The sequence below is a fragment of the Candoia aspera genome, chromosome 1, assembly GCF_035149785.1.
Source record: "Candoia aspera isolate rCanAsp1 chromosome 1, rCanAsp1.hap2, whole genome shotgun sequence".
In the NCBI taxonomy this organism is placed as follows: domain Eukaryota; kingdom Metazoa; phylum Chordata; class Lepidosauria; order Squamata; family Boidae; genus Candoia; species Candoia aspera.
Window position 1 is genome coordinate 191,670,236 of NC_086153.1, and position 25,735 is coordinate 191,695,970.

The 25,735-nt window shown below is 40.0% G+C and overlaps 2 long non-coding RNA genes across 4 annotated transcripts; both read right to left on the bottom strand.

Moving 5' to 3' along the window:
- Positions 1 to 251: 251 nt before the first annotated feature.
- On the bottom strand, positions 252 to 2,291 carry LOC134507487 (uncharacterized). The gene is made up of 2 exons (XR_010068916.1): positions 2,136 to 2,291; positions 252 to 682 (listed from the first exon to the last, which is right to left on the bottom strand). It is a non-coding gene; the product is annotated as an uncharacterized LOC134507487 (long non-coding RNA).
- Positions 2,292 to 4,928: 2,637 nt separating this feature from the next.
- Positions 4,929 to 12,482, bottom strand: LOC134489432 (uncharacterized). Of its 3 annotated transcripts, XR_010067123.1 has the most exons (5): positions 12,306 to 12,482; positions 7,625 to 8,044; positions 6,796 to 6,905; positions 6,412 to 6,484; positions 4,929 to 5,067 (listed from the first exon to the last, which is right to left on the bottom strand). It is a non-coding gene; the product is annotated as an uncharacterized LOC134489432 (long non-coding RNA). The 3 variants fall into 3 exon arrangements; XR_010067121.1 differs by lacking the exon at positions 12,306 to 12,482 and having other exon boundaries at positions 7,625 to 9,015; XR_010067122.1 differs by lacking the exon at positions 12,306 to 12,482 and having other exon boundaries at positions 6,337 to 6,484; positions 7,625 to 9,015.
- Between the last annotated feature and the right edge of the window lie 13,253 nt (positions 12,483 to 25,735).

Sequence of the window (25,735 nt, forward strand, 5' to 3'; positions counted from 1 at the left end):
CCCCAGGGTTCCACGGAACCCTGGTTGAGAAACCCTGTTGTAGTACAATACATCCAGAGATACTAGGCTGTGAGGAAGGCCCTACTAAAACTGAAGACAAAGGAGTCTCAGGGTCCTTCGGGTGAAGAAAAAACTCTCTTAATAAAGACTTGGGGTTGTCATGTTATTGGGTACGTAAGAGCATGAGGAAAGATCTTTGCAGCAACAAATTTGTAATGGGGGCAAAACCAGGAGTCAATTCTAAATACACATTTAAGGTGAATATATTTATTCACTCTGGTTTACAGAGTGCTCCAGTCATAGAGGCTTTGGCCAGCACACAACGAATAGAGAGTAGAATTTTAAAAAATGTGAACAATTAGAAACAAATGCACAGCAGCTGATAACATCCCTCTTAATGCACCTACATCTTGGAGGTAGTGTGGTCTTCACTCATCCCCAAATGCTCTCCTGAAGAGCTGCATGTTCATGGCTCTTTGAAAGCTCAATATGAGAGTCACCACCACATTTTAATCTCTGCAGTCTCTGCCCTGCTACTCCTGGGTGCTCCCATAACCCAGCAAGTCAGTTTTCTGTAATGCAGCTTGATTCAATGCTTGCATTACCCAGTCCGGAAACAAAAATATTGACTGGAAGAGGTGAAGTTGCTCCACATTTATGCCAGCTGCATCGTTACCTTGGCCTGCAGTAAGTGAGAAAGACACTATGGATATCAAGTCAGGATGGAGAAGACAGAAGAAACCTTGGCAGGATCTACCTTAGAACTCCTGGTAGCTTTTCCCAAATGTAATTACTATTCAGGGGGCACAGGGCAGTGTACTCATGTGTACCAAAAACAGTAAGGTACAATGCTGTAAGCATTGCAGAAAAGGAGGTCCCCTGTATTTTACCACTTATAAGCACTGCAATCATAAGCTTCAAGTGCTAGCTGTCCAGAAAGCTTTCTATTCCCACCACCCAACCCTTTCTACTGAAAAGAATATGACAATGTCAAAATGAATTGCACGGCTTGTTCATAGCTTTGGAGGTGCTTAATGGATATAACTGGTGGACTACTCTATTTAGCGGGGTTTGTATGCTTGTGTTTCTTTTCCCATTTGCTAATCTGGCTTCCTTATGTATGCTTTTCTGTGACTCTTTTGAATTGTGTTGCTTCTAGTAAGATGTATCCATGAAAGAAAGGACCATATCTGTGGCTGACCATCTGCTGATTCACAGCTTTTCTCCATAAACCCCCAAACTTTCTCCAGAGGGCTGTGAGACTTTCTGGTCTATCTGGGACACAGGCAGAGAAAAGTGGAGTCAGTGAAACGTCTTAGCTACTTGAGTTGATCCGTCTCCATCACTGTCAGCTTTAAGAAAGCCACAGAATGCATTTATTTACTCAGGCTGTCATCTAAATGAGTGCTATTGCTCTGGATAGAGATCCAGTTGGAAATCAAAATGTAGGGTACTTAACATTTTGATTATGTTAACATGGATTTTATTAACATTTTACTATATTAGGTGATCATAGCCCAATTTCTTTTTCTTCATGTTAAATTGACCTGATTGTGATTTTGATTCCTTCAAAGCTGTCCTGGGAATTCACTGAAGGAAGAAGTATAAATCCTTGTAAGAAATAAAATAGTAACTAACACCATTTGTAATCCCAAGGTGCACAGTGTGACCTGTTTGTAGACCTCAACATTCACCAACCTGCTGTCCTTCAGGAGCTCAGTAATAGCATCTACAACAAACCAGGATGACATCAAAATGACACGTTTGCGGTGATGGCATCGTCATGCAAATGCTGCACTTATTTACTTGTGTCACAAGGTCTGATACAAGTACATCAGTTGCTGCATTTGGGTAATGACATCACTGCATACATATAATTTGCCTTCCTTGTCACCCTTCCCCCACTCCCCCATGGATATCCGTGGAACCTTCATAATCCATAGCCATGGGAGTTATTAGAGGGATCTGGATTGAGGAAGGTTGATGTTCTGGGCCACCATATTGTTACATATCAAGTGGGCTACTTTTCCTGAATCTTTAAGGTAATGTGCCATCTCTAATGTGGCTGGCATTACGAACTTTAAAACTGTAGCTGCCAAAACAGTTATTGTATTAAATAGCAGAATTCATCATACCTGAGCAATATGCCAAATTCTCAGTTATCATCCTAAAGAGATGAAAACTCTATGTAGAAGTTCCAGATACAGGACCAGGCTGGCAGGGAAAGTGATCATGTGTCTTTCTTCTCCGTTTAAAACCATTCTAGTCAGCAATGCCTTACTGCAGTCAGAGGTGTTGGCAGATTGCTAGGAAAGCCTTTGGCCCAGGAGAGATCAGAAAAGTCACACACCAGGCATTTCTATAAAAATAATTTTATTTACAGAAAGCAAAACATATTTAAAAGCTTCTGCATTCTTACAGGCTCTCAGTGAGAGCTGCTTAACTCTCTACATGCCTACACAGAAGGGAAACTGAAACTAAAACAAGTCCAGGCAAGTTCTTCCCCCCAGGTGCAAAAATTAACATCCGAAAAGGAGACAATTAAATTCAACCCCTTCAAGAGGTGAGTGAAATAAAAATGCTTATTTGTAAAGGACATGTTTTTCCAGACATTGATTTCTGTTGTTTTTCATTTGAACGTGGAATACTTTAAAGAATGATTGAATTTCAGAAATCTAATGATCAGACTCAATTTAAACCCACATAAGTACCAATGAATTGGGCCACAATGACCTTGGTTCCGGCAATGGCTGTCTTAACAAAAATAGCAGCGTCTGTTCAGTATTTCAGTGCTTACTAGACAATCGTACGGCTGAAACATTTTTGGGTTCTGTAATTTAACACCTCTTATGATGATAGCCAGTTCCTGCAATGCCCCAGGCAATCTTACATGGTCTTATAAGTACTTTGCCGATTGCTATAAGCTGTAGGTGCTTGGTTCTAGGTGATATTGGTCATTGTCACAGCAAGAATTACTCATGCTACCCTCATCTCGTCAGAGGGATTGATACTCAGTTGGCTGCCACAGTTAGTTCTTCCAAAAGAATGGATTCTTGCAACTTCTATAAGCACCATCTGGGAGAGTCGTTTTCTGTGTAGCAATTACTTGCACAGTTGAGGTGATCCGCCTAATGCATTGAATGAAACAATGTCGACTTCCTTTTTTATAAAAGAAAGAAAGAAGAACTTGGCTTTGATTCTCCTGGTACTCTGTATCGTTTTAAGGTAGACATTTTCATGAGGGTTTTCTGCATAGAGTTTCATCTCAGTGTCCCCCTTTAAGACTGCAGTTCTGAGCACCTGAATCTGAAAGTAAACCTTTCTGAACTCAGTGGGATTATCCTGAATACACCCACACTATTATTTTTTTATCATCAGCATCATCATGCCATCTGTCCACCAAATTCAATAATCTAGGGGCAGCTTTAAATCATGATTCTTGGGAAATCTGTGTTTAATCAAGAGATACACATTTTTCACTGACTTCTTCTTGAAAGCTGGACTACGCTAACTTCTCTCTTGGATGTTACCGATGTGAAATGGGCATGGAAAAACCTTCTTTGCCCTGGTTCCCTCTGCACCTCTGAGAACTCAAGCCCAGAGTTGAAGATAGGAGGAGGCAATTCAGAGCTGGTTCTTTTCAGCCTAAGGGAGAATCCAGACTGTCTGGTTGAGTTTGGCAAGTTTTATAGTTGTTCTCCTGCTTCTGTGGATGTGAGAGAGATACCTTCTACTCTTTGGGGCCACTGGCAACCAGCATCCTACTTCTCCCTCCCTCCTCTCTGCCAGCCCATCTGTCTAGTTTGCTTTCACCTGCTTGTGATCCCCACTGATATTGGCAGGGAGCAATGCTCCTTTTTGGGGGGATAGTCCTTGCTAGCCAAGAGATGCCTGCCCCATAGGGCTTAATCTTCCTAAGCATTGTTGCAGCCCACAGAAAATCCTTAGAGGCCACATGTGGTTTGGGGGCTGCGAGTGTAAGAGCCCTGGCTTCAACGATACCGTTTGCCTTCATGTTCCAGATCCTATATGAGTTTCTCATGCAAAATTTTGCGTTCCAACAAAGAAAGCTCCTCTTTGTGTTTCTATTATACCATCATGCAGGAATGCTTTTCTTTAAATGCATGACATGGAACATTTCCCATAGCAGCTGATCCCGTTTCTTTAGGCCAGCAAGATATCTATACCATAGCATTGCCCTTAAACTCTGGACAGCACTAACCTTAGCATGGTTTAATGTCTTCCCCAGGGCAGTCCTTGAGGGCAAATTTTAAAAAAAATATCACATGGGCTAAGACTGTGTCCTTGTGGAGAAGGGTCTATTGAATCCATAGTCCATGTTCTGCTATGCTGCATTTTTAATAAGGATGTAAGGGTCCATCTCATCATTCCTTATTTAACAAAATTCTCAGGCAATTCTGATCAATTCTGTGTACAGCTACTATTATCAGACCAATATATTTCAGTTTCTATGAACATGGCCAAATTGTGTTACACTCTTTGTAAACCAGAAACACTTTGATTGCATTGATGATCTAGCCATAAACTAGACTGTTTGTTCCATCTGCTGTTGATTAGTTGTATTCTGGTCAGTAACTGTGGTAAAAAACTGAACTGAACTAAATACCTGATGTTCAGGATGACTATGGTTATAATGAAAGCAGGTAAGCCATGTTTATAAAATAGGTTATCTACTTTCAATATAACTACAGTCCTCCTAAAGTGGGGTTCAGGACAAAATAGGATTAAAAACCATAATGCTACATCTTCTAACACCAGGTTATGGGTTAAAATCATAAAACCGTAACACATTAAAACAAAGAGATCCAACTTTACAGCTTCCGTTAAAAGTTTGCTGAATAAAGATGTTTTCAGCTAACATCAAAAGCTTACAAGATGTAATGCTAAGCAGGACTAACAGGAAAAAAATCTGTATCAAGAATGCTTTCTCTAAGATTTTCATATAGTAAATTCCTGGCTAAAGCTTCATAGTCCTTAGCAATTAATCAGCATGCCTTGAAAGATCATGGCTTTGTACTGCCTAAAAGTTGCACAGTGTTGTTTGGGCTGCAGAGGGAAAGAGAGATGTGCTAAGGAAAGGCCAGTGAGACTTAAGCTTAGTAGCCTGCTTCCTTACTGTAAAACAACTGTTCTCCATAAATCAAGAAAGAAATGTATCCCTTTCCTGACTGGAAAGCTAGAGATGAGCAAAAGCAGTAAAGAAAAGTAAAATGATCAGTGGTGGAATGTCAGTGAACCAGTTTGCCCTAAAATGGCTTCCCCATTATTAGGGGTGGGGGGGAATATATTTCCTAATTATAGAATGGATCAGAACTACTGAAACACCAGGGATTATTTATAAATGCAGAAAAAAAATATGTGTGGGTTATGATGAGTTATTAAAGCTGTAATTTCTGTACCCTGACAGACCTGTGTTCTGCTTTGTGAAATGAGACATGACATTAAGTTTAAAAAAAAATGAGAGAAACGTATTTGGAATTTTCAGAATTTTTGAGCTTGCCGACTTTCCTTCGCACCTTTTTAAAATGGTTACAAGAGGGAATGAATTACTTATGTTGTTACAAAAGGTGATTTCAGTCAATAGCTCCAGGCTGTAGATTGAGTTCAGACTGGTACCATGATCAGTATCACAAACAGGAATACATAAACTACAAATTCTACCCAATGTTGTGTTCAGAAATTGGTTTAAGCAATCAGTTATATACAGGACTAGAAATAAGACTGATTTGGCTGCTGTGATGTCATCACAAGCTTATATTTTAACTGCTAAGGTGGAACCACCACCGCCACCGCCACCATCGTTCTTGTGAGAAAAAAAGAACATTCTCTTTGGGTTGATGCACAAACTTTACAGCAATCTTTGGAATCACAGGACAAGAGAGCAGATGCAGGGAAGTTGCCAAAAGACACTGCCTAGAAGGTGGTCACAGGAAAAGGAAATTTACACGTATATTTTAAAGTGTTTGCCAAAAAGCTGAATGCGGGTTTATAACAGATTGCTGCTGTTATCCCACCTGAAGGATTATACCATCTACACTGTGCATGCTAGGACAAATGAGGGAAAAAAAATGCACAAGTTAATTTTGTAAATATTTTGCTTCTTCCCAGTTTCAATGAAAGATTTGTATTTGTACTTTCAAAGAACTTATTTCTGCTCCTATATTTATTGCACTGAAACAGCAGCAGAGGGAAACAGTGGCTTGAGATGAGTCAATATTGAAAATGTAGACCCAGGCACATGATGATGATGATGATGATGATGATGATGATGATGATGATGATGATGACATGTCAGATTCTAGACAATGTAATTACTTATTTTTAGAAGTGGTTCTTGTATCCTATTCAAACATAGGTTCCAAGGAGTCTCCATTCCAAGCCAGTTAATACCTGCTTAGTTCCAGCATCCACATAATATCTAATGCCTTCCAATCAGACCAGGACTCACAGCTATCCCATCTTTCTTCTTATGCAAAAACACTGCATAAGATTTATAAGCAAGGGAAGAGTTTCAGAACAGTTATCTAACAAATACAAATGAATGATAAATTTAATTAAGAGCAGAGAGCAAGAGAAAAATATTCATCAATAGTTCAGTAAATATCAATGTACACATTATACCATTGCTCTTTTATTTCCTCATATTAAATTAGGAAACTCATAAATACAATATCACACAAAAGCCAAATATGTGAATGGCACAGTATCTTATTATTTCAACAGCAAAGAGAAATTTCATAAGTCATTCATACTCAATTGAATTAATGGTAAGACTTACTGCTGGCTGTTAATTATCCACTATAAAGATTTAGGTATTGTGCTCAGCCTTAATAGCGGGAACAACCGCTATTGTGCATGTTGAAGGAACAAAACCTGAAGGAGGGCTGGAAAGAAATTGCAAAGAATTTTAACAAGTTAACACTGTGATTTTAGGATTTTTGTAATTCTGAGCTTTGAAAGTTAAATAATTCTAAGAAATAACAATTCTAGATCATTCCAAATGATGTCTTGATAAAAATGAATAGTGAAACTCCTCAATTTATGGCTCAGTTCACGCACTGTTGTAAGCCCTAATATTGCTTGTTGTGCCTTAATATATTTTGTGACCCAGCCACTCTGTTTATAACCATGATTTATGGCAAAGTATGATATGTGAACCTAGAAAAGTAAAGCTTATCCAATAAACTGGGTTAAACAATCCATAACATAGTATGAGCCAATCACTGAGCTATATTCCAGTTAGGACTATAATGGAAAAGAACTATTATTTCAGACAGAGACTGTAAAAAGAAGGTATTATAGGGAGAAACACAATTGCTCAGTTGTAGTATTGTGGTAGGGGGAAATGGCCTGCACCTCAAATTGGCGGGTGGCGTTTTGGTGTCTGAGCAATGGCTGTGAAGTGAAAAGGCTTTTCAATTCCAGAAATAGTCTGCTCTTCAGTAGACCATATGAATTTATGACCTTTCTTTAGGAATTGAGACAGCAGCCAGATACGGTCTGCAAATTTAGGGATGAACTTCCTATAAAAATTGGCAAAGCTGCGAAAACACTGCACATACTTCACATTTCAAGGTGGTTGCCATAAAAGTATGGATTGTACCTTTGCAGGGTTCCTTTGTACACCTTCAGCTGAGATCTTGTAATCCAAATAGTCCAACTGGGGTAGATCAAACATACATTTCTCCAATTTAGCAAAAAGCTTGCATTGTGTTTGTGGAGTTTCTTTAAGACATTTCTGATATGACCTGCATGCAAGAAAAGGTCCTCTGAAAAGATCAGTATGTCATCCAAATACACCACTACTTATGTATTTGTCTGAAATGTCAGAAACTATCTTGTTGCTGAATCTGGAGAAAACTGCCCCGCAATTAACCAAGCTAAAAGACATCACTGTGTACTCAAATTTCTATGTCAAATGCAGTTATGTATGCATGTCCCTCTTTCACCCTGATCAAATGGTAAGCATCCTTCAGATCCAACTTCATGAAAACACATGCCCTCTGGAGGTGATCCAGGAGATCTGAAATAAGAGGCAATAGGTAGTGATCCCTAATGGTCACCTGCTTCAAAAATCTAAAATCATAAGCAGACTTAATAAAACCATATTTTGTGGATGGGGGGAATAAAAAAGTAGCTACAGATGCTTGAGATTTAGAAATGTGAATACATCCTTTCTTCAAATTATCATCCAGAAATTCCTTCACAGTGGCTAACTCTTGAGTAGACATTGGATACTGCTTCCTAGTTGGAATCTGGGCTCCCAGTTTCAAGTCGATAGTGCGTTTACACACTTGACATGGAAGCGATGCCATAGCCTCCTCCTCTCCAAACACATCTGCAAAGGCTGAGTATTTCCCTGGGAAGGCAGGAGAGTCAGTGTGCTGAATGGGCATGGGGGGAGGGTGAGAGTTAAAAGCTTGTAATCAGTGTTGTTGACATTTTGGTGATGGAAAAGAAATTATTCCTTGCTCCCAGTGCACATCTGGATTATGTCATTGTAACCAATCAATTCTCAGCACAATGGGAACCTGTAGGGAAGCCAGTGCATGGAGTGGCAAGAGTTCCATGTCATCTCATATCGTCAGCTGCAAGGGGGTAGTGCATCATAACACAGGCCCAGCTCTTAGTATCTGCCCATCTATTTTTTCCACCAGCATCAGCCTTTCTAGTGTCTGAGTGGATAAATTAAACTCTTGTATTGTGATGTCATCTATAAAATTGACTGTCACCCCCAAGTCCACAAGGGCAGAGAGTTGTATTTTCCAGCCTGAGTCTAAACAGAGACTAGCAAGAACAATAAAATGTATTTGCCTGCTGTTGTCCATCTGAGCTCTCCTTAATTGTCTCTTTAATTATCTCTTAATTGTCTGAGGACCCCCTACTCTTGGGAAGGGAGTCTGTAAAGCTTCCTGGAGCCATGGCCTTGGAGCGATTCAGGCACTTGCTTGCTAAGTGGCCTGTAGATCCACAAGTGTAGCCATTTTGTAGCTGAGTTAGTGTGACGGTCCCAGTACCAAGATCTTAACTTAGAAAGTCTCCAGACAGTCCATCAGGAAGCTTAAAGAATTCTTTATTAAGGATCTGATTTACACAGGAAAGTAAACAAAGCTACAAGTGAGAATTTGGCGCCAAGACATTCAAGGTGATTCTTTCCCTCCTCTGATCTCATCTCTCCTCCCTGTTTTGCAAACAAGCTGTTTCTCACTCCTAAGTTCCCCTCTCCCATCTTGGCAGTTCATTAGAGTGATTAACAACCCAGGTGTCTTTACCAGCAGCAGAGCATCCTTGGCTGAAATGGCTGGAGCAAAGGAATGTGAAGCTAACACGGGTTGGTTCTCTCTCTGGGAATGCGGTGAATGTGTGAAGCCAGCTAAAGCGTGTAGAAACCTCTAATGGCAGGCGAACCAAGAGAAGGGAGCCTGACAGTTAGAGGTATGATTAGTTGGGCATGATTAGAGGGCTCTGCAGTAAAAGCATTAACCGAGATCTTTCCTTCTTTGTTTCTCTCCTGATGGACAGAGATTTCCTGGCTGCTCCAATGTGCATGGGTTCTTTGGTGCAGGATTCTGAGGATGCAATTGGAGGCAGGACATGGGTGAAGAGAGGCTGTAAAGCCCCCTCTCCTTGCATTTCTCCCTTGCCTCTTTCCCAATCAGCCATTTATTATCATTCAACGTTGGAACAGTGCTTCCAAATGATCTAGGGTGCCTTGTCTCACTAATTCATCTCTCAGCTTGTCAGCAAGTCCTTCTCTAAATTGGTCATTCAGAGCCAAATCATTCTATTCCACATCCCTGGTAAATAATTTAAAATCTGATATGTACACCCACACTCTACACTGGCCTTGTCTGAGTTGCAAATCTCACAGCTGGCGATGGCTCTTCTAGCCAAATCATCAAATGTGGCTCTACATCTTTGTGTGAAATCCTGATCATTGTCCAGCACTGAGCCATTGCCATCAATGATGAGTGTAGCTCATTTGGCTGCACCTTCTTTCAGCAAACTCAGCACAAAAACCAGTTTGGTGTGACCTGTAGGAAACTGCTGGCCAACCCACCATAAACACTTCACCCTAAATTATAAAGGTCAGGAGTTGGTCCTGGTCTCCTCTAAACTTCTCTAGCAAAACCCCATGAGAACACAGTAATAATGCCTGGGCTGCAGGCTGTTGCGCCACTGTTGGCTGAGATAAGTTGTCTCTAAATGCTGTGTTAGTTGCATCATGGCATTGCAGGTCAGTTATTTGTAATTCCTTATGTTGTTGGTGTTGCAATAAAGATACAGCAAGGACAGCAGAATGCCCTGACAGTCAGATGCCATCTCCACTAACAGAGGTAAGATCCTTGGCCTCTCTTGAAAGAGAGTAGGGACTTGCAAGATTGATGTCAAGCCCTTGGAGGTTGCCCAGACCAGGAAACAGACTCCAGAAGACTAGAACTAAGCTTTATTGGGCTATATTAACAGAACCTTGCAAGTCTAAATGGGTTTTTCCTGTCTTCCTTCTTATACCTCTTATGGGTTAAGGAGGAGCCATCCAGAGTCTCTTCCAAATACTACCTCCTTTACCAGGACTCAAGGAATGCTTCTGCCCTTTTTCTTTTTGCAACAGCTTTTGAGTATTTCACTCCAGGCCATCTCTGTGGCTCTCTACCTGGCCATCCAGGTAGGAGTGGAATTACCATAGTACAGTGCCCCACATCCCAACTCTGGCAGCCTGTCCAGAAGGATGCCATGGCTGATGGTATTGAAAGCTGCTGAGAAGTTCAGAAAGACCAACAGGGTTGCACCCCCTCTATTTTGTTCCTGGCACGAGTCTCTGTAAGGAAACCAAGGTGGTTTCTGTTCCTGAAACTGGATTGAAATGGAATTAAAAAATCAGTTTCACCTAAGAGCACCTGGGATTGATCAGCTGCTACCCACTCAAACACCTTGCCTAGGCCTATAGCTATGTTCATCCTCTGGGCCCAGGTTTGGTTTCTTCAAAAGCTGCCTGATCACTGCCTCTTCTCTCATTCTCTCACATAAGGCATTTATGACCTTCTGGACCCAGCTGGACTGTTTCTCCTTACTAGATTTGATAAGCCAAAGAAGGCAAGGCTCAAGCACACAAGTTGTAGCCTGAACACATCCAAGTCCCTTGTCCATCCCAGGCCTCAATAACTGAAAGTCCTCCAATAAAACAATATAGGACTCTGGACATTTTTACTTACAGAGAAAAGTATTAGCCAGATGTGATGGAATGTGAGGGTGACCTTGGAAAACAGAGGGAAGAGATGCTGCCTAGGGAGTGATCAGATAAAAGGAAAAGTAGTCTGAGAGAGGGTAACGGTCTAAAGAAGAAACTTAGGAAAGACCCACTCTGACCACTCAAGCAATAAATAGAGAGGGTGGGAGATTTGTAGTTTCAGACTTGCAAGACTGTTGTTGGCCCTTCCAGGTAAACCAGACAGGAAACATGACTTGATGAACTAATTCTACTTTATGGTAAGGCTACATTAACAGAATCCCTCTGTTCCCCAAGGTCGCCCTCACATTCCATCACACTAGGTGAGTAGCAAAAAGATATAGTGCCACAATATCATAGCCATATCATTATGGTAACATGCACCATCCCTCATAAGAAGAGGATGCAGATGAGGGTTCTCTCAACCAGATATTATGTACCTTTGTTAGATGTGGAACCTTAAAATTACTAATCCAATAATAATCAGAAAAGGGGAATGGGGAAGGAGAAGGAGGAGGAGAAGGAGGAGTGGCAGCCACCTGGGAAATTATGTTATAATCCAAAGAATTCCAAAGAATTGGATCATATTGCCTGAGAGTCATCTTCCTTGTTGTTTTGCCAGAAATGAACACAAATTGCCAATATTAACAAACAACACATGACAACAATCCATTGCTAAAAATCTCCTTCCAGCACAATTATAATTTCTAATTATAATGTCATTAATGTTATATTTATTGTGTAGTATTTCTTATACTATGTTAGAGAATAATGTATGTATGTTTAACTGTTGTATGCTTTTTCTTTATTAGTTTTTAGAGATAGTTAGAGATACATAACAGATAAATATAAATTCTAAAATGGAGGAAAGGAAAAAAGGAGTGGACTTATAAGTCAGCCTTAATGGGAAGTTGTCAAGTTGGAGCTGCAAGTTCTGCATGCCCTCTTCCCCACTGCCCTCTTTTTAACCGCAAGCCACTCCGGAAGATGATCAGTGGAGAGCAGATTTTTAACCTTTTTGGGACTACTGGCCCTCTTGCTATTTTTCCATACTCACAGGGAAGGAGGCTTTCTTCCTGTATTGTTTCTGTGGTCCTCCAATTTCCTCCTCGTGCATCCAAGTGATGGTCTTCATGAAATACAGTTAGTGACACATTGAATTATTAAAAAATATGGAATCACCTTTTGGAGGGGTAATTTTAAACGGCACATGACTAGAGATCTATAGCACACTCTATCCAAGCAACTTTAGAACAAAAGAACAAAAAAACACAGCTATGAATGGATTAGAGAACCTGCTGTCCACTGGATATCACTTACACCCCAGATAAGATAACTACATGCTTCACACTCCTGGGAAAACAAATATGTTATGTGTAAAACAAATGCTACTCATTTCAGTAAATAAGATTGTACAGTTAGAATCAATTCATGCAACCATTGCTTCCCAAATTTAGGGTTAAAAATAATCCAATCAATCGGCAAAACACAGATATTCTTCTCTGTTGCACATGGCCAGGGTATGTTTGAAATTTCTTGAATAGATGGAGAGGGATCATCATCATCATCATCATCATCATCATCATCATCATCATCATCTAACAAGGTTATTTATTTATTTATTTATCATATTTTTATGACCACCCATCTCCCGCCCTCTGTATTTATTGCTTGAGTGGTCAGGGTGGGTCTTTCCCCATGGTAATGAGTCTTTTCATCAGGAAAAAAACAGACCACATCAAGTCCTGTGTTTACTGCAGGGACATTTAGTTATTTAAATATGCTTCATCTCTTGGGTGTGGGTCTGTTTCAATTTCTAGAAAAACATGCCTGAGCCTTAGGCCTATCTAACCTCATCTGGATTCTGTCCAGTTTCCTTTCCTTTAGTGAATACCAGTTCTGCAATTTTTAGCAGCAAATTTTATTCTGGGTGGGGCTTGTATGTCTGTCAAGTTTAAACACATTTATGGTATCAAGAAGCAATGCCAAATTTGTCGTATAATGTCACAAAGGAAAAAGGAAAGAAACCTTTTCTTCCTGTTTCTCAATCAGTCAACTTTATAGGGAAGCTTTTGGCTAATGCCACCTCCTTGCTACAAAGTAAATTTGATCCTCTATCCAAACATGGCAAGAAGTGAAGATGAGACATGATGGGACCAAAGACACTTCTTGATAACAGTAGGTCAGACTCTTTGTCCTTCTCACACAGCATTCCTTATTCAGATTGGCACTAGCCCTTCAGAAGTGCTGACGGAGGAATTTTCATTCCCTGCTTCTGATCTTCAAATCTGGAGAGGAATGTGAGACATATTCCTCCATGAAACTGTAGACTCTGCCCAGGATGCCCCACTTTGTTTTTTTGCAATAGAGTAATAGGGAATCACCAGGTTATACATTAGGGACAGGACCCTATGGCTGCTGAGATAAATTGTGATCAAGCTAAGGGCGCGTGGCAATGGACATGCCAGCCTAAACTAATAGAAAGAACTGGGTGCTACTTAAGTTCCCAATGATAATAATGGCATAGAAAGGCGTTCAGACTTCTGACCCTCCAAGGAGAATTTAATTGCATCTAAGTACAAAATTATGTTGGTTCCTCCAGCTTAACTGGTAGCAATGTTCAGAGTACTTGATTCGTGCCATTATTCAGTTTAGGACTTGCCCCATTAGCAAAGCTGTTATGGTGACTTACATCATATTGCTAAAACATAAATCATAATATACCCAATGAAATATACTTTAAAAGTAGGTGCCTAATCAGCATGCAGATGCAATTCTTTGCCACAGATAGCACATGAATATGCCATTGAAGGTTATGGTTAAAACAAGTTAATACAACAATTCAGCAATAAAACATGCTGAAACTACTCTAACACAAAACTTTGCTGTGGTCATTTTTCTCTAAGAAAGTAGAAAGTTTAATATGCCACTAAATGCATTAGTATGTGCAAAGATGTGTGTGTATATGTGGGTTTATCTACATATTCTAATGAGCATATGCAAATGCACCCTCCACGTACAAGGTGTAAAACTTTGTGCTCTGTCTTGAAATAATGATGATCATATAATCTGTACTGGGTTATGATTTAACCTAAGTTTAAATAAATAAGTTTATTTCATATGATTGCTGGGTCGGAATGTGTCCAATTCTCAGAGACTGCCGGGACAAGTCCCTGCAGTTTTCTTGGCAGAAGTGGTTTGCCCTTGCCTCCTTCCTGGGTTGAGAGAGAATGACTGGCCCAAGGTCACCCAGCTGGCTTTGTGTCTCAGGCAGGACTAGGACTCTCGGTCTCCTGAGTTCTAGCCTAGTGCCTTCACCACTACACCAGACTGGCTCCACTGGGATTATACAGATTCCCTATTCCTACAGTACTATCTAAATAGGCTCAACCAGTAGTGTAGTGACCTAGGAGCAGGGTGACCCAGCTTTACAGGGTTCTTATGGGGTGAAATAAGGGAGCAACATATATATTGCTATGGGCTCCTGAATGAAAAAGATATAAATCTAATAAATAAACCAATTGTTTTGTCAAAGAAGGGAATTTGAAAGCAATAGATCCTTCAAGGAAGATTTGTGAGAGAATTTGCATTTTTTTTGAACCTGTTTTTTGCCATGATGTCCTTTCTCTGTCACTGCTTTGGTACCTCCCCTGGGCACTTGTCATCTTCCACTGAAGTTAGCCGATGACAGGTCACATAATCGTAATGATATTATAATGCTATTTAGTCCATTAATTTGGGTAAAATAGTTACCCAAATGATTAAATGCAACTTCCTTAATATATGATATGACTGGTCCAGCCAGTGAAGGACTATTTAGTTAACATGATAAGATCACCGAGAACAATTTAAAATTATTCAGATCAATAGTTCCTAATTAGCACTTTTATCTCTGAGGCATCAAGACATGAGAAGTGGGTGAAAACTGGTGTTTCAGAGCTGATAAATGTTTGTAAAATATTTTACGAGAGAGGGAGGAAAGAAAGAAGGAAAGTCCATTTAAATTCTGCACCAAATACTTTCTACACCACATACCTGTGGAAGGGTGAATCACAGCCATTACTGTTAATACAAGACCTGCTCTGAATGGAGCAACATAAAATAGCTGGCTTGGTCTGTTCAAGACAGATACTTCTCAAAAAATCATTTAACTGACTCTATGCTAGGATCTGGGTTAATTTGAAGTCATTAACTCTGAATCTGATACTCCCTTGATTTTATTGACATCTATTTGTTAGTTCTGTGCACCCTTATACCGATTTGTTTATATTATCTGAAAATTCTATGATGACAATTGTTTTTATTCATTTATGAAACTGTTATTGTCTAATACCTCAGTAAAATGCAATAATTTGCAGCTAGTGTATAATTGTATCGAATTATATGTTAATTCCTGCTATAGGCTTTTTTCATAGCTGATGGAGATTTGCAATTTTAAGTATCGTGTTACCAGAACAAAGACTGATAATCTGAAATATTAGTTTCATGACAAATCAAGTATTTCAGTAAAATACTTCAAAGTTGCTAGTTATTGCACTTCTAAAACCAGCAGCAGAATAGATGGGAAAAGGCATTATACTGCATATCATCAGAAAATACTTCAATATATATGATAATCGTTTTACCAAAGAGATCAAAAACTTGTACCAACAGTCTAACATTAGTACAGTGTTTTCTATGCCTCTTTGCTTTATGTTTATATAGATTTATTCCTGAGCCATTAAAAAGTTTTAAGGCTTTATAACTTGATCCCATGATGGATAGATATTTATTTGCTTGTAAAGCTGAAATAAAGAAGCTGGTTGTGAAGACTGTAATTTAATTTCACTGTTGTGATGCCTGGAGATTCCTGTTATAGAGCTGATCATTATTATCATTATCCCAGCAACAAAAGATTAAAAGCAAATGCAGAAATCAGGTAAACATCTTGGGCATCAACAGCCTGCATGTGTGTCTGTGTATGCACATACTCTCACCAATAGTAATGTGGAGAAGCAAGATCAGTTCATCTCGATTTCACTCTCATTTGAAAATGCCTTATTAGTTCCTCTTTTGGGGGAACGAAATAGCAAATTGTAGTATTTGTTAGTTTGCCATTGGATTCCCATTTAGCTTTACTCATGCACAGACAGGACCAACTGTGGGAGAAATCATACAGAGAAGGATATTGTAATTCAACTGATTCTGTTTGAAGATTCTATCAAAATTGCATCAAAATTTGCAAGATGGCAAATATGGCACTGTGGGTGTGCAATGTCACTGCATGAACAAAGGGGCAGGACTAAGATTGCAATGTTGCACCCACCATTTTCCAGATTTTGACCCCTTCCTGTGGATACTGTAGAACTCTCTCCTGCCTCTATATCTTCTTAGGTTCCAGACTGATTTCTAACTGAAGGGCACAATGTTTTTCAGGCTAATAGCCAAATATGGTCACTGAGTTACATGTTAGGGGCCACACTCCAAAAAGGAGGCAGGGGCCAAACAAGCAAAGGATGGGGCCAGGACAAAAGCTGAATTGGATTTAATAAAATAAACTAAAAAAATACAATTCCTGCAATGAATGCGTGTGATGATTTTCTGCTTCTATCACATTAAAAATGATATTTTGGTGGCAACTATGGTGAGGCTATCTCCAAGGTTTGGAAGGGCTACATAAGGTGCTGGGACCTTGGGTTTTTGCAGTCCGTAATGTGTAATAACCGGAGATGGGCAAATTCACTTTTTATATGGGAAAGAAAATAGAGACAGTGAAAGAGACGGCCTTGTGAGTCATGTTTTCCTCTGTGGATTTTTTTTTAATTACTACACAAACTTCCATTTCCCTAATTCCCCTATGTGGTCAAAATCAGACAAGATTTGTAGCCAGGCTAAAAAGACATAAACTAATAACTGTAAGCCCTTGTCTTGTTTTCCAGGCTTTAAATAACTTTTCCCAAACTGATGTTTCGTCTACTAGAGCAGTGTTTCTCAACTCTGGCAATTTGAAGATGTGTGGACTTCACCTCCCAGAATTCCCCAGCTAGCCATGCTGACTGGGGAATTCTGGGAGTTGAAGTCCACACATCTTCAAGTTGCCAAGGTTGAGAAACACTGCATTAGAGAAAAATACAGAGAAGATAAATCCATCTCCTTTCCACTTAAGAGCAATGATTTCAAACTGAGAAATAGGTTGGAAGGGAGGAATGTGAAATGGTCTGCTGGGCCACTTTTCTTGCACATCCACCTTCACCCAGTCTGGCCAGTTTTGTTTTTTTTAAAAAAGAGCGAAGTCCAACTCCAAAGAACTTGGTTTAATGTGCAATTTTGTACCTGTGTTCCGATAGCCCTGGGTGCCTTCAGGAAGCTCAGTAAGGAGCTAAACTATGGAAAATATCTTGCCTGGTGGTCTTTTAGTGATGAAGAGGCCAAGCCAATGGCTATCTTATGTACTGTTTTTTGAAAAGTTGTAAGAAGACATTCCTGGGCTAAAATTGGGGTCAGGGGAGAAAAAATCGGGCCTGCAACTTCTGGTTATTGTTATGAGCTTGCCTAGCTTTTTTCCCATACCTAAACAACTTCATTTCCATGACACGGAGGATGTACAGCTGCCTAAGGTGAGGCCTGAGAAGAAATAGGAGGCCCAACAGTCTGCACGAACTGAGTATGTGCCTTAGAAGTTGCTTACAAATCCTCTGAGATGTTTAGATTCCATAGAAATGTTTAGGGCAGGGCTGAGAGGTTTGCTCTCCTCCATATTCTGGACTTGATTTCCCATCAGTCCCAGACATTATGGCTGGTGGAAGGCCTGTGGGAGTTGTAGTTCAAAATATCCAGAAGGTGCCTGACTTTCCCCTACTTAGGAGTTCCAAGACAGAGACATTACTGTATTAAGATCTGTCTTTCCCTACGTGCACCTAATCACGGCACAGACATGCCCTGGCTGCAACGTCTATTTTTTCTGCTGTGTTCCTGAGATGTTGCTTTTATCTTCTCAGCAGACAGGTCTTCAGCCCTACTGGTGCTCAAGCAGCATTTTCCCTCTGACGCTGATAGCACCCCGTGACATCCACAAGATTTATACATCTTGTTATGCTTCACCACCATCACTTCATCAGAGGTGAAGTCAGATAATTGGTACTGAGTGAATCAGAGCTATGCTTACTGGCCATTTCAGGCTGACGCAGGTATGGCGCTGGTTTGCTTTGCCTGTCTCTGTTCTGCTGTTGGTTTCCTACTAGGCTACCTAGAGTTTCAAAGCTATGGCTCTCAGCAGTTTGGCACAAGGCTCAAAGCGTAAAATGGTGGAATGACGGGACCATCCCCACTCCATTGCCTCCTCCCAAACAGAGCATGGAGGAATCTGGACGCTGACATTTATTGCCTACAAAAAGGCAAGAAAAGGAGGACAGAGAGAGCAGATCTAAGCAAAAGGGCCACCAACCGCTCAGCTTCCTTCGTGACTCTGATCTGAATTTTTTAAAAAACTTCTTCACCTGAGCTTAGGAAGAGTTGTTGTAGGAGGAGGGGCTCAGGGAGGAGCATAGAGATGAAAGATAGAGAGGCCTGAAGCCAGAAACACCCCAATCCTTTTTCAGCACCATCACTGACAGAATCCCACAGCAGCTCCAGTCCTGCTGGAGCATCACCACTGGCAGCTATTTTTCTTGCTGGCCGGTGATTTGTAGTAGGGAGGATGGCTAAGTGAGAGGAATCAACAAATCACTTTACTGTACCCATCAGGTGCTCTACATGCAATATCACAACTTCGTCACAACGAAGTTAGTGGAGGAACGATGGGTCATAGCAACAAGGGCAACAGAATTCATGACAGTGTAGTTTGCAAGGGTGGGGGGATAGTAGTTTAAATTAGCAGAAAGGATAGGCCCAAAGCTAGGCCATTTGAAAATCTCTGATTTATACTATGGGTAGTTTTCTGCTGCCCCTCATTTTTCTGCCTCACGTTTTTTAGATTTAAAAATCAAACCAAATACATAATTGATACTTATATAGTTGTGGGTTTAAAAAAAAACTAAATAGAAAAATGCAGACATGACAGTCTGGATCATGTCCACTTTGTGGAAGAAGAAGGGTGTTCACTTTTTAATCTTTCCTCAGTCCTAATCCAGATTCCCCACCTGCATATATCCATTGAGGACAAAATTGTTGTTGTTTATTCGTTTAGTCGCTCCCGACTCTTCGTGACTTCATGGACCAGCCCACGCCAGAGCTTACTACTGGTGATAATGGAAACTTCCCGTCACAGATGTAGAGTTTCATTGTTGTGACTTCTGAAAATTAATTTGACCTGTTTTGCTGACTGGTAGTTCTTGCTAAACAGAGTACAGTTGACAATGCAGGCAGAAACATCTTATTTCACAGGAAAACAACCATAACTTGTTTCAGTTTTTCATTTAGATCTTTAAAGATTGAACAGCAGTTTACACAATAAGAAAAAGAATTAAGCAGACAAAGAATGTACAACGTTGTGAAGACTAATACAAAAAAGAATATGAATAAATAAAAAGTAAACTAATTAAAAAAGTCCAAAAGTTCATTGTTTCCATACATAACAAGAATTGACAAAATTACACCTGTCGAGATTAACATAGTGGATATAATCTGCCCAAACGTGATAAAAGTGTGATTCTTGCCTCTTAAAGTTCATTATTCTAAGTTTATCAGTAATTTTTTTCTAATAAGGCAATTGAGAAAGCATTTGTAATTGACAAATCAATTTGTTACATTTTCAAGAAATTTAGAATTCCTGCCATAAAGAATGTTGTTGCCATAAGTAAGTAAGACAATCAGTTCCTTACTTTTAAATGAATTGTTGGATTATATAAATAGATACAAGCCTAACTCTGGAGAGCATTACATCTCTTTTGTAATGATACTAATTTCACTAAAAATGTTGTGCCAGAAGGTCCTTTCCAAACTTAATTTATTTCAACTCCTTCCACTTGAAATTCCAGACAAAATACTAATGATATGACAAAGCAAACTCAAAGCTTTTGTTTCAGTTCAGACAAGAATAAATAGACAGATTTTATAGCAGTCATAGAAAGAACTAGGGGCCGTCAAATTTAAAAATCTATTATCAAGCAGCAGAATTAAGACATTTAGTTCCATATATAGTAGAACACCCAACTAAGCAGAGGACTAATGCAGGTATTATATGGAGCTGGCAATCATTTAAATTATATACTTTTCCAGATGAAAAAATTCCCCAAAATAAACAAAATTAATAATACTTCACCAGGACAAAATTTCAAATTTTGAAAAAAAAATAGTATTGATAGGTAGCATTTTCCCCCAGTGCCTCTAATGATTTTTTACAGAACTTTAATATGGATTGTTCAATTAAAACGATTGAAGAATTTTAAATTTTACAGGATTAATTATTTTTATACCTATATTAGGCCATGTAGTAAAGAAGAGATTGAACTGATTGCCAGTTACCTTGTTTTTTCTGGCACCAGCTTAACACTGTATTGGGTAAAGAAAAAGTCAAGAATTCCAAAGCTCACCCATATACTTTTTTTGAGAATTTAATATTAAATTGGCACAACCAAAAGATATAATGTCAAAGATTGATACAGTATGCTATTATTACAAATTAAGATAGGGGATCCTCCTTCTGGTTTAAAGGATGCTTGGGATACTGATTTAAGAAACCCAATAGTTGAACTAACGTGGCAATCATGGAAATCAGTGTATTTTCTTTCTCCCTCTAACCATAAGTTGCAGTTGAAGGTGTTACATTGGTGGCATTTAACACCTGTTAGATTAGCATATATACTACATAATCATTCTTCAAAATGTTGGAGGATCAGTTTCCTATATGTGGTGGACATGCAAAAGAGTTTTAAATTTAGATGAAGCCAGGTGATGCAAACTGGGAAGAAGGATAATTTAAAAATATCACTAATCAGTCAAATTTTTCAAAGAATTTTCCAGGAAATGATTGTTAGGATAGGATGCCAGAAATCAGGCTGAATCTCTTTAGTATAGTTAGGGGGTTAAAAGCCCATCCAACAACTTTTTTCACCCCATTTCTAGCAAAAATAGCAAATGCTGTGGATCATCTAGCCCTAAAGTCCAGAAGTAATATATTTAACAATTTAGTGCCAATCTTTAAACTCAAAGAGTAGCTAACCAACTGCTTCATCTTGCACTCAGGAACAAAGTAAAAGGATGAAGCTAAATCTTTAGATATAAAAAGCAGTTTGGGGGGAAAAGGGAAATTCAGAAAAGCAAGAGAAGGCTACAACTGCACTAACAGAATTCCAGATAAAATTACTACCATTAGTTTAGCTAAACTAGTTACAAACTTACCTGCTTAATAAAAGCTTGGGTTTCAGCATATGTTCTGAGTTCATTTCAAAGAAATTGGAAAGAAAAGACCATCTGGGCCTCCAGATTGGATGTTATTAGACAGGCCTTCCTTTCTTCTCTTCCTTCTCTACCAGATCTGGGCTGCAGCAAAGAGTTAAGGGTGCTGCCACCTAATGACCCTCTGGAGTTTTGCAGCCAGTTTTCACCAGCTACCACTGTATAAAAAGGACTGGATGGGATAAGATTTTTTAAAAAACAAACAACCCCCCCACCCAAAAAAGATGAATTTTGTCTATTCAGGCCATTCAGCAGTTGCTTTGGGGGTACTGTTCATTCTACTAAAATCTAGTGGTTGTTGCACCAAGAACAGCAAAACATAAAAAACAGAGAAAAATGAATAGAACTAAAAATGTGAACACACTGAGGAAAGAATCCCAACATACAAGAGAAGATAATGTGTTAATATGTCACAATTTGAACATGTAAAAGTAATATTATGTTCAGTGATACAGGGATTGAAAGTTTTTCCCCAACTTCCATCTAAATTCTGAAGTTTGGGTTGCTTCCAGAAAAGGTTTTTCTTGTGCAGTCACTCTGCACAATAAGGGAAGAGGATTCCAATGGCAACACCTTCCATCCTGACACCCCATCATGCTTTTCCAACAGTGCTCCTTCCACTTTTTCTTAGCAGAGAACAACCATTTAGAATGGGAAGTGGGAATTGCACAGTGCCTTGGATTTGATAGTGTTATGAGTGCCCTGTCTGGAAGCATCATAAATCAGGAGTTAACATTTCTGTTTCTTAACTAGGAAGCTGACTCAGGGACAAGCTAAATCCAGTTGAAAGCACTGTGTTTGGCAGATGGGTAGGGGAGAGGTGGTAGTGATGAATTTTTTCTTTTTCATGAAAACTCTCTTAGAGACATGAACAAGTCAGCTCGGAGATTGGCCTTCTAGCTTGTTAGTGTTGGAAGTCCTGGCAAATCCAGCATGCCTCATTAGCATGTAAATTGAGGTTGTCTCATGATGGTTGCTAGAGGAAGCTGTTTGTTGCCACTCCCACTTCCTCTCTCTCTCTTCCTCCAAAGCCATGCTTTGGCTGCTCCTCCCTCCGTCTTGGGCCATGCGGTTGGGCCTAAGAAAAGGAGGATTCTGTCCGTATCCTCCACACACCTCTTGGCAGCTGTAGGGCTGAGAGTTTAGGGTGAATTAAATTTAGAAAGAACAGTAGGTACAAGGAACTTCATTTTCCACCTAAGATGGATGTAAGAACAATAAAGTCAGTAAGACTCTTTTTACTTCTTAACCTACTCTGCCTAAGCACGTGATTCTTTATGCTTGGGAAGGCTGAATGTGTAAGATCAATAACCTGTGTTTCTCTGATGTGCTCATTAAAGCTATTTTTAAGATAATATTCTTTTTCTGTGTACAGCTTCTCAGCTGTGTTATGCTCTGCTCCATTTCAGTGGTTCTAGCAGGCCACTAAATGGCTTCAGTTAGAACATGGCAGAACGGTTGTGCCCTTGTTGGGTAAAATTCTTGTTTCATTCTAAAGCCACAAAACTGTAAATAACCACATTAAAGAGACCAAGATTTTCCAGAATATGGAAGTTGCTGTTAATTTTTGAAATGCTCTCAAAATGCTCTCAGTTCAGAAATTATTTGACAGATTCAGTGCATTATAACATCATTTGAAATGATGGCTAGTTACATCCAAGATTAATTGCCTGCTAGCTTTCCTATCTTCAGCAAAGGATCGTTACGTGGTTGTGGTGCTGGAGTTTGAGCACCTCAATGATGCCATGAGCTAAACCGTGAAGGGCCACCCAAGATGGGAAGGTCATGACAGAGAGGTCAGACTAAATGCGATCCCTGGGGAAGGTAATGGCAACCCACCCCAGTATTCTTGCCGTGAAAACTAAATGGATCAGTACAACCAGAGATATGTCGGTATACCATCGGAAGATGAGACCCCCAGGTCGGAAGATGGTCAAAATGCTACTGGGGAGGAACAGAGGATGAGTTCAACTAGCCCCAGACGTGATGATGCAGCTAGCTCAAAGCCAAAAGGACAGCTAGTGGCCGACGGTGCTGGTGGTGAACGGCGAATCCGATGTTCTAAGGATCAACACACCATTGAAACCTGGAACGTAAGATCTATGAGCCAGGGCAAATTGGATGTGGTTATTGGTGAGATGTCAAGTTTAAAGATAGACATTTTGGGTGTCAGTGAACTGAAATGGACTGGAATGGGCCACTTCACATCAAATGACCACCAGATCTACTACTGTGGACAAGAGGACCACAGAAGAAATGGAGTAGCCTTCATAATTAATAGCAAAGTGGCTAAAGCAGTGCTTGGATACAATCCAAAAAACGATAGAATGATCTCAATTCGAATTCAGGGCAAGCCATCTAACATCACAGTGATTCAAATATATGCCCCAACCACAGATGCTGAAGAAGCTGAAGTAGAGCAGTTCTATGAGGATCTGCAGCACCTACTGGACAACACGCCTAAAAGAGATGTTATTTTCATCACAGGAGACTGGAATGCTAAGGTGGGCAGTCAAACGACACCTGGAATTACAGGTAAACATGGCCTGGGAGAACAAAACGAAGCAGGACATAGGCTGATAGAATTTTGCCAAGACAACTCACTCTGCATAACAAACACTCTCTTCCAACAACCTAAGAGACAGCTTTATACATGGACTTCACCAGATGGACAACACCAAAATCAGATTGACTACATCCTTTGCAGCCAAAGGTGGCGGACATCTATATAGTTGGTAAAAACAAGACCTGGAGCTGACTGTAGTTCAGATCACGAACTTCTTCTTGCACAATTTAGGATCAGACTAAAGAGATTAGGGAAGACCCACAGATCAGCTAGATGTGAGCTCACTAATATGCCTAAGGAATATGCAGTGGAGGTGAAGAATACATTTAAGGGACTGGACTTAGTAGATAGGGTCCAGGAAGAACTATGGACAGAATTCGCAACATTGTTCAGGAGGCGGCAACAAAATACATCCCAAAGAAAGAGAAAACCAAGAAGGCAAAATGGCTGTCTGCTGAGACACTAGAAGTAGCCCAAGAAAGAAGGAAAGCAAAAGGCAACAGTGATAGGGGGAGATATGCCCAATTAAATGCAAAATTCCAGAGGTTAGCCAGAAGAGATAAGGAATTATTTTTAAACAAGCAATGCGCAGAAGTGGAAGAAGACAATAGAATAGGAAGGACAAGAGACCTCTTCCAGAAAATTAGAAACATCAGAGGTAAATTCCAGGCCAAAATGGGTATGATCAAAAACAAAGTTGGCAAGGACCTAACAGAAGAAGAAGAGATCAAGAAGAGGTGGCAAGAATATACAGAAGACCTGTATAGGAAGGATAACAATATCGGGGATAGCTTTGTTGGTGTGGTCAGTGAGCTAGAGCCAGACATCCTGAAGAGTGAGGTTGAATGGGCCTTAAGAAGCATTGCTAATAACAAGGCAGCAGGAGATGACGGCATCCCAGCTGAACTGTTCAAAATCTTGCAGGATGATGCTGTCAAGGTAATGCATGCTATATGCCAGCAAATTTGGAAAACACAAGAATGGCCATCAGATTGGAAAAAATCAACTTATATCCCCATACCAAAAAAGGGAAACACTAAAGAATGTTCAAACTATCAAACAGTGGCACTCATTTCACATGCCAGTAAGGTAATGCTCAAGATCCTGCAAGGTAGACTTCAGCAATTCATGGAGCGAGAATTGCCAGATGTACAAGCTGGGTTTAGAAAAGGCAGAGGAACTAGGGACCAAATTGCCAATATCCGCTGGATAATGGAAAAAGCCAGGGAGTTTCAGAAAAACATCTATTTCTGTTTTATTGACTATTGTAAAGCCTTTGACTGTGTGGACCATAACAAATTGTGGCAAGTTCTTAGTGGTATGGGGATACCAAGTCATCTTGTCTGCCTTCTGAGGAATCTGTATAATGACCAAGTAGCAACAGTAAGAACAGACCACGGAACAACGAACTGGTTTAAGATTGGGAAAGGAGTACGGCAGGGCTGTATACTCTCACCCTACCTATTCAACTTGTACGCAGAACACATCATGCGACAAGCTGGGCTTGAGGAATCCAAGGCTGGAGTTAAAATCGCTGGAGGAAACAT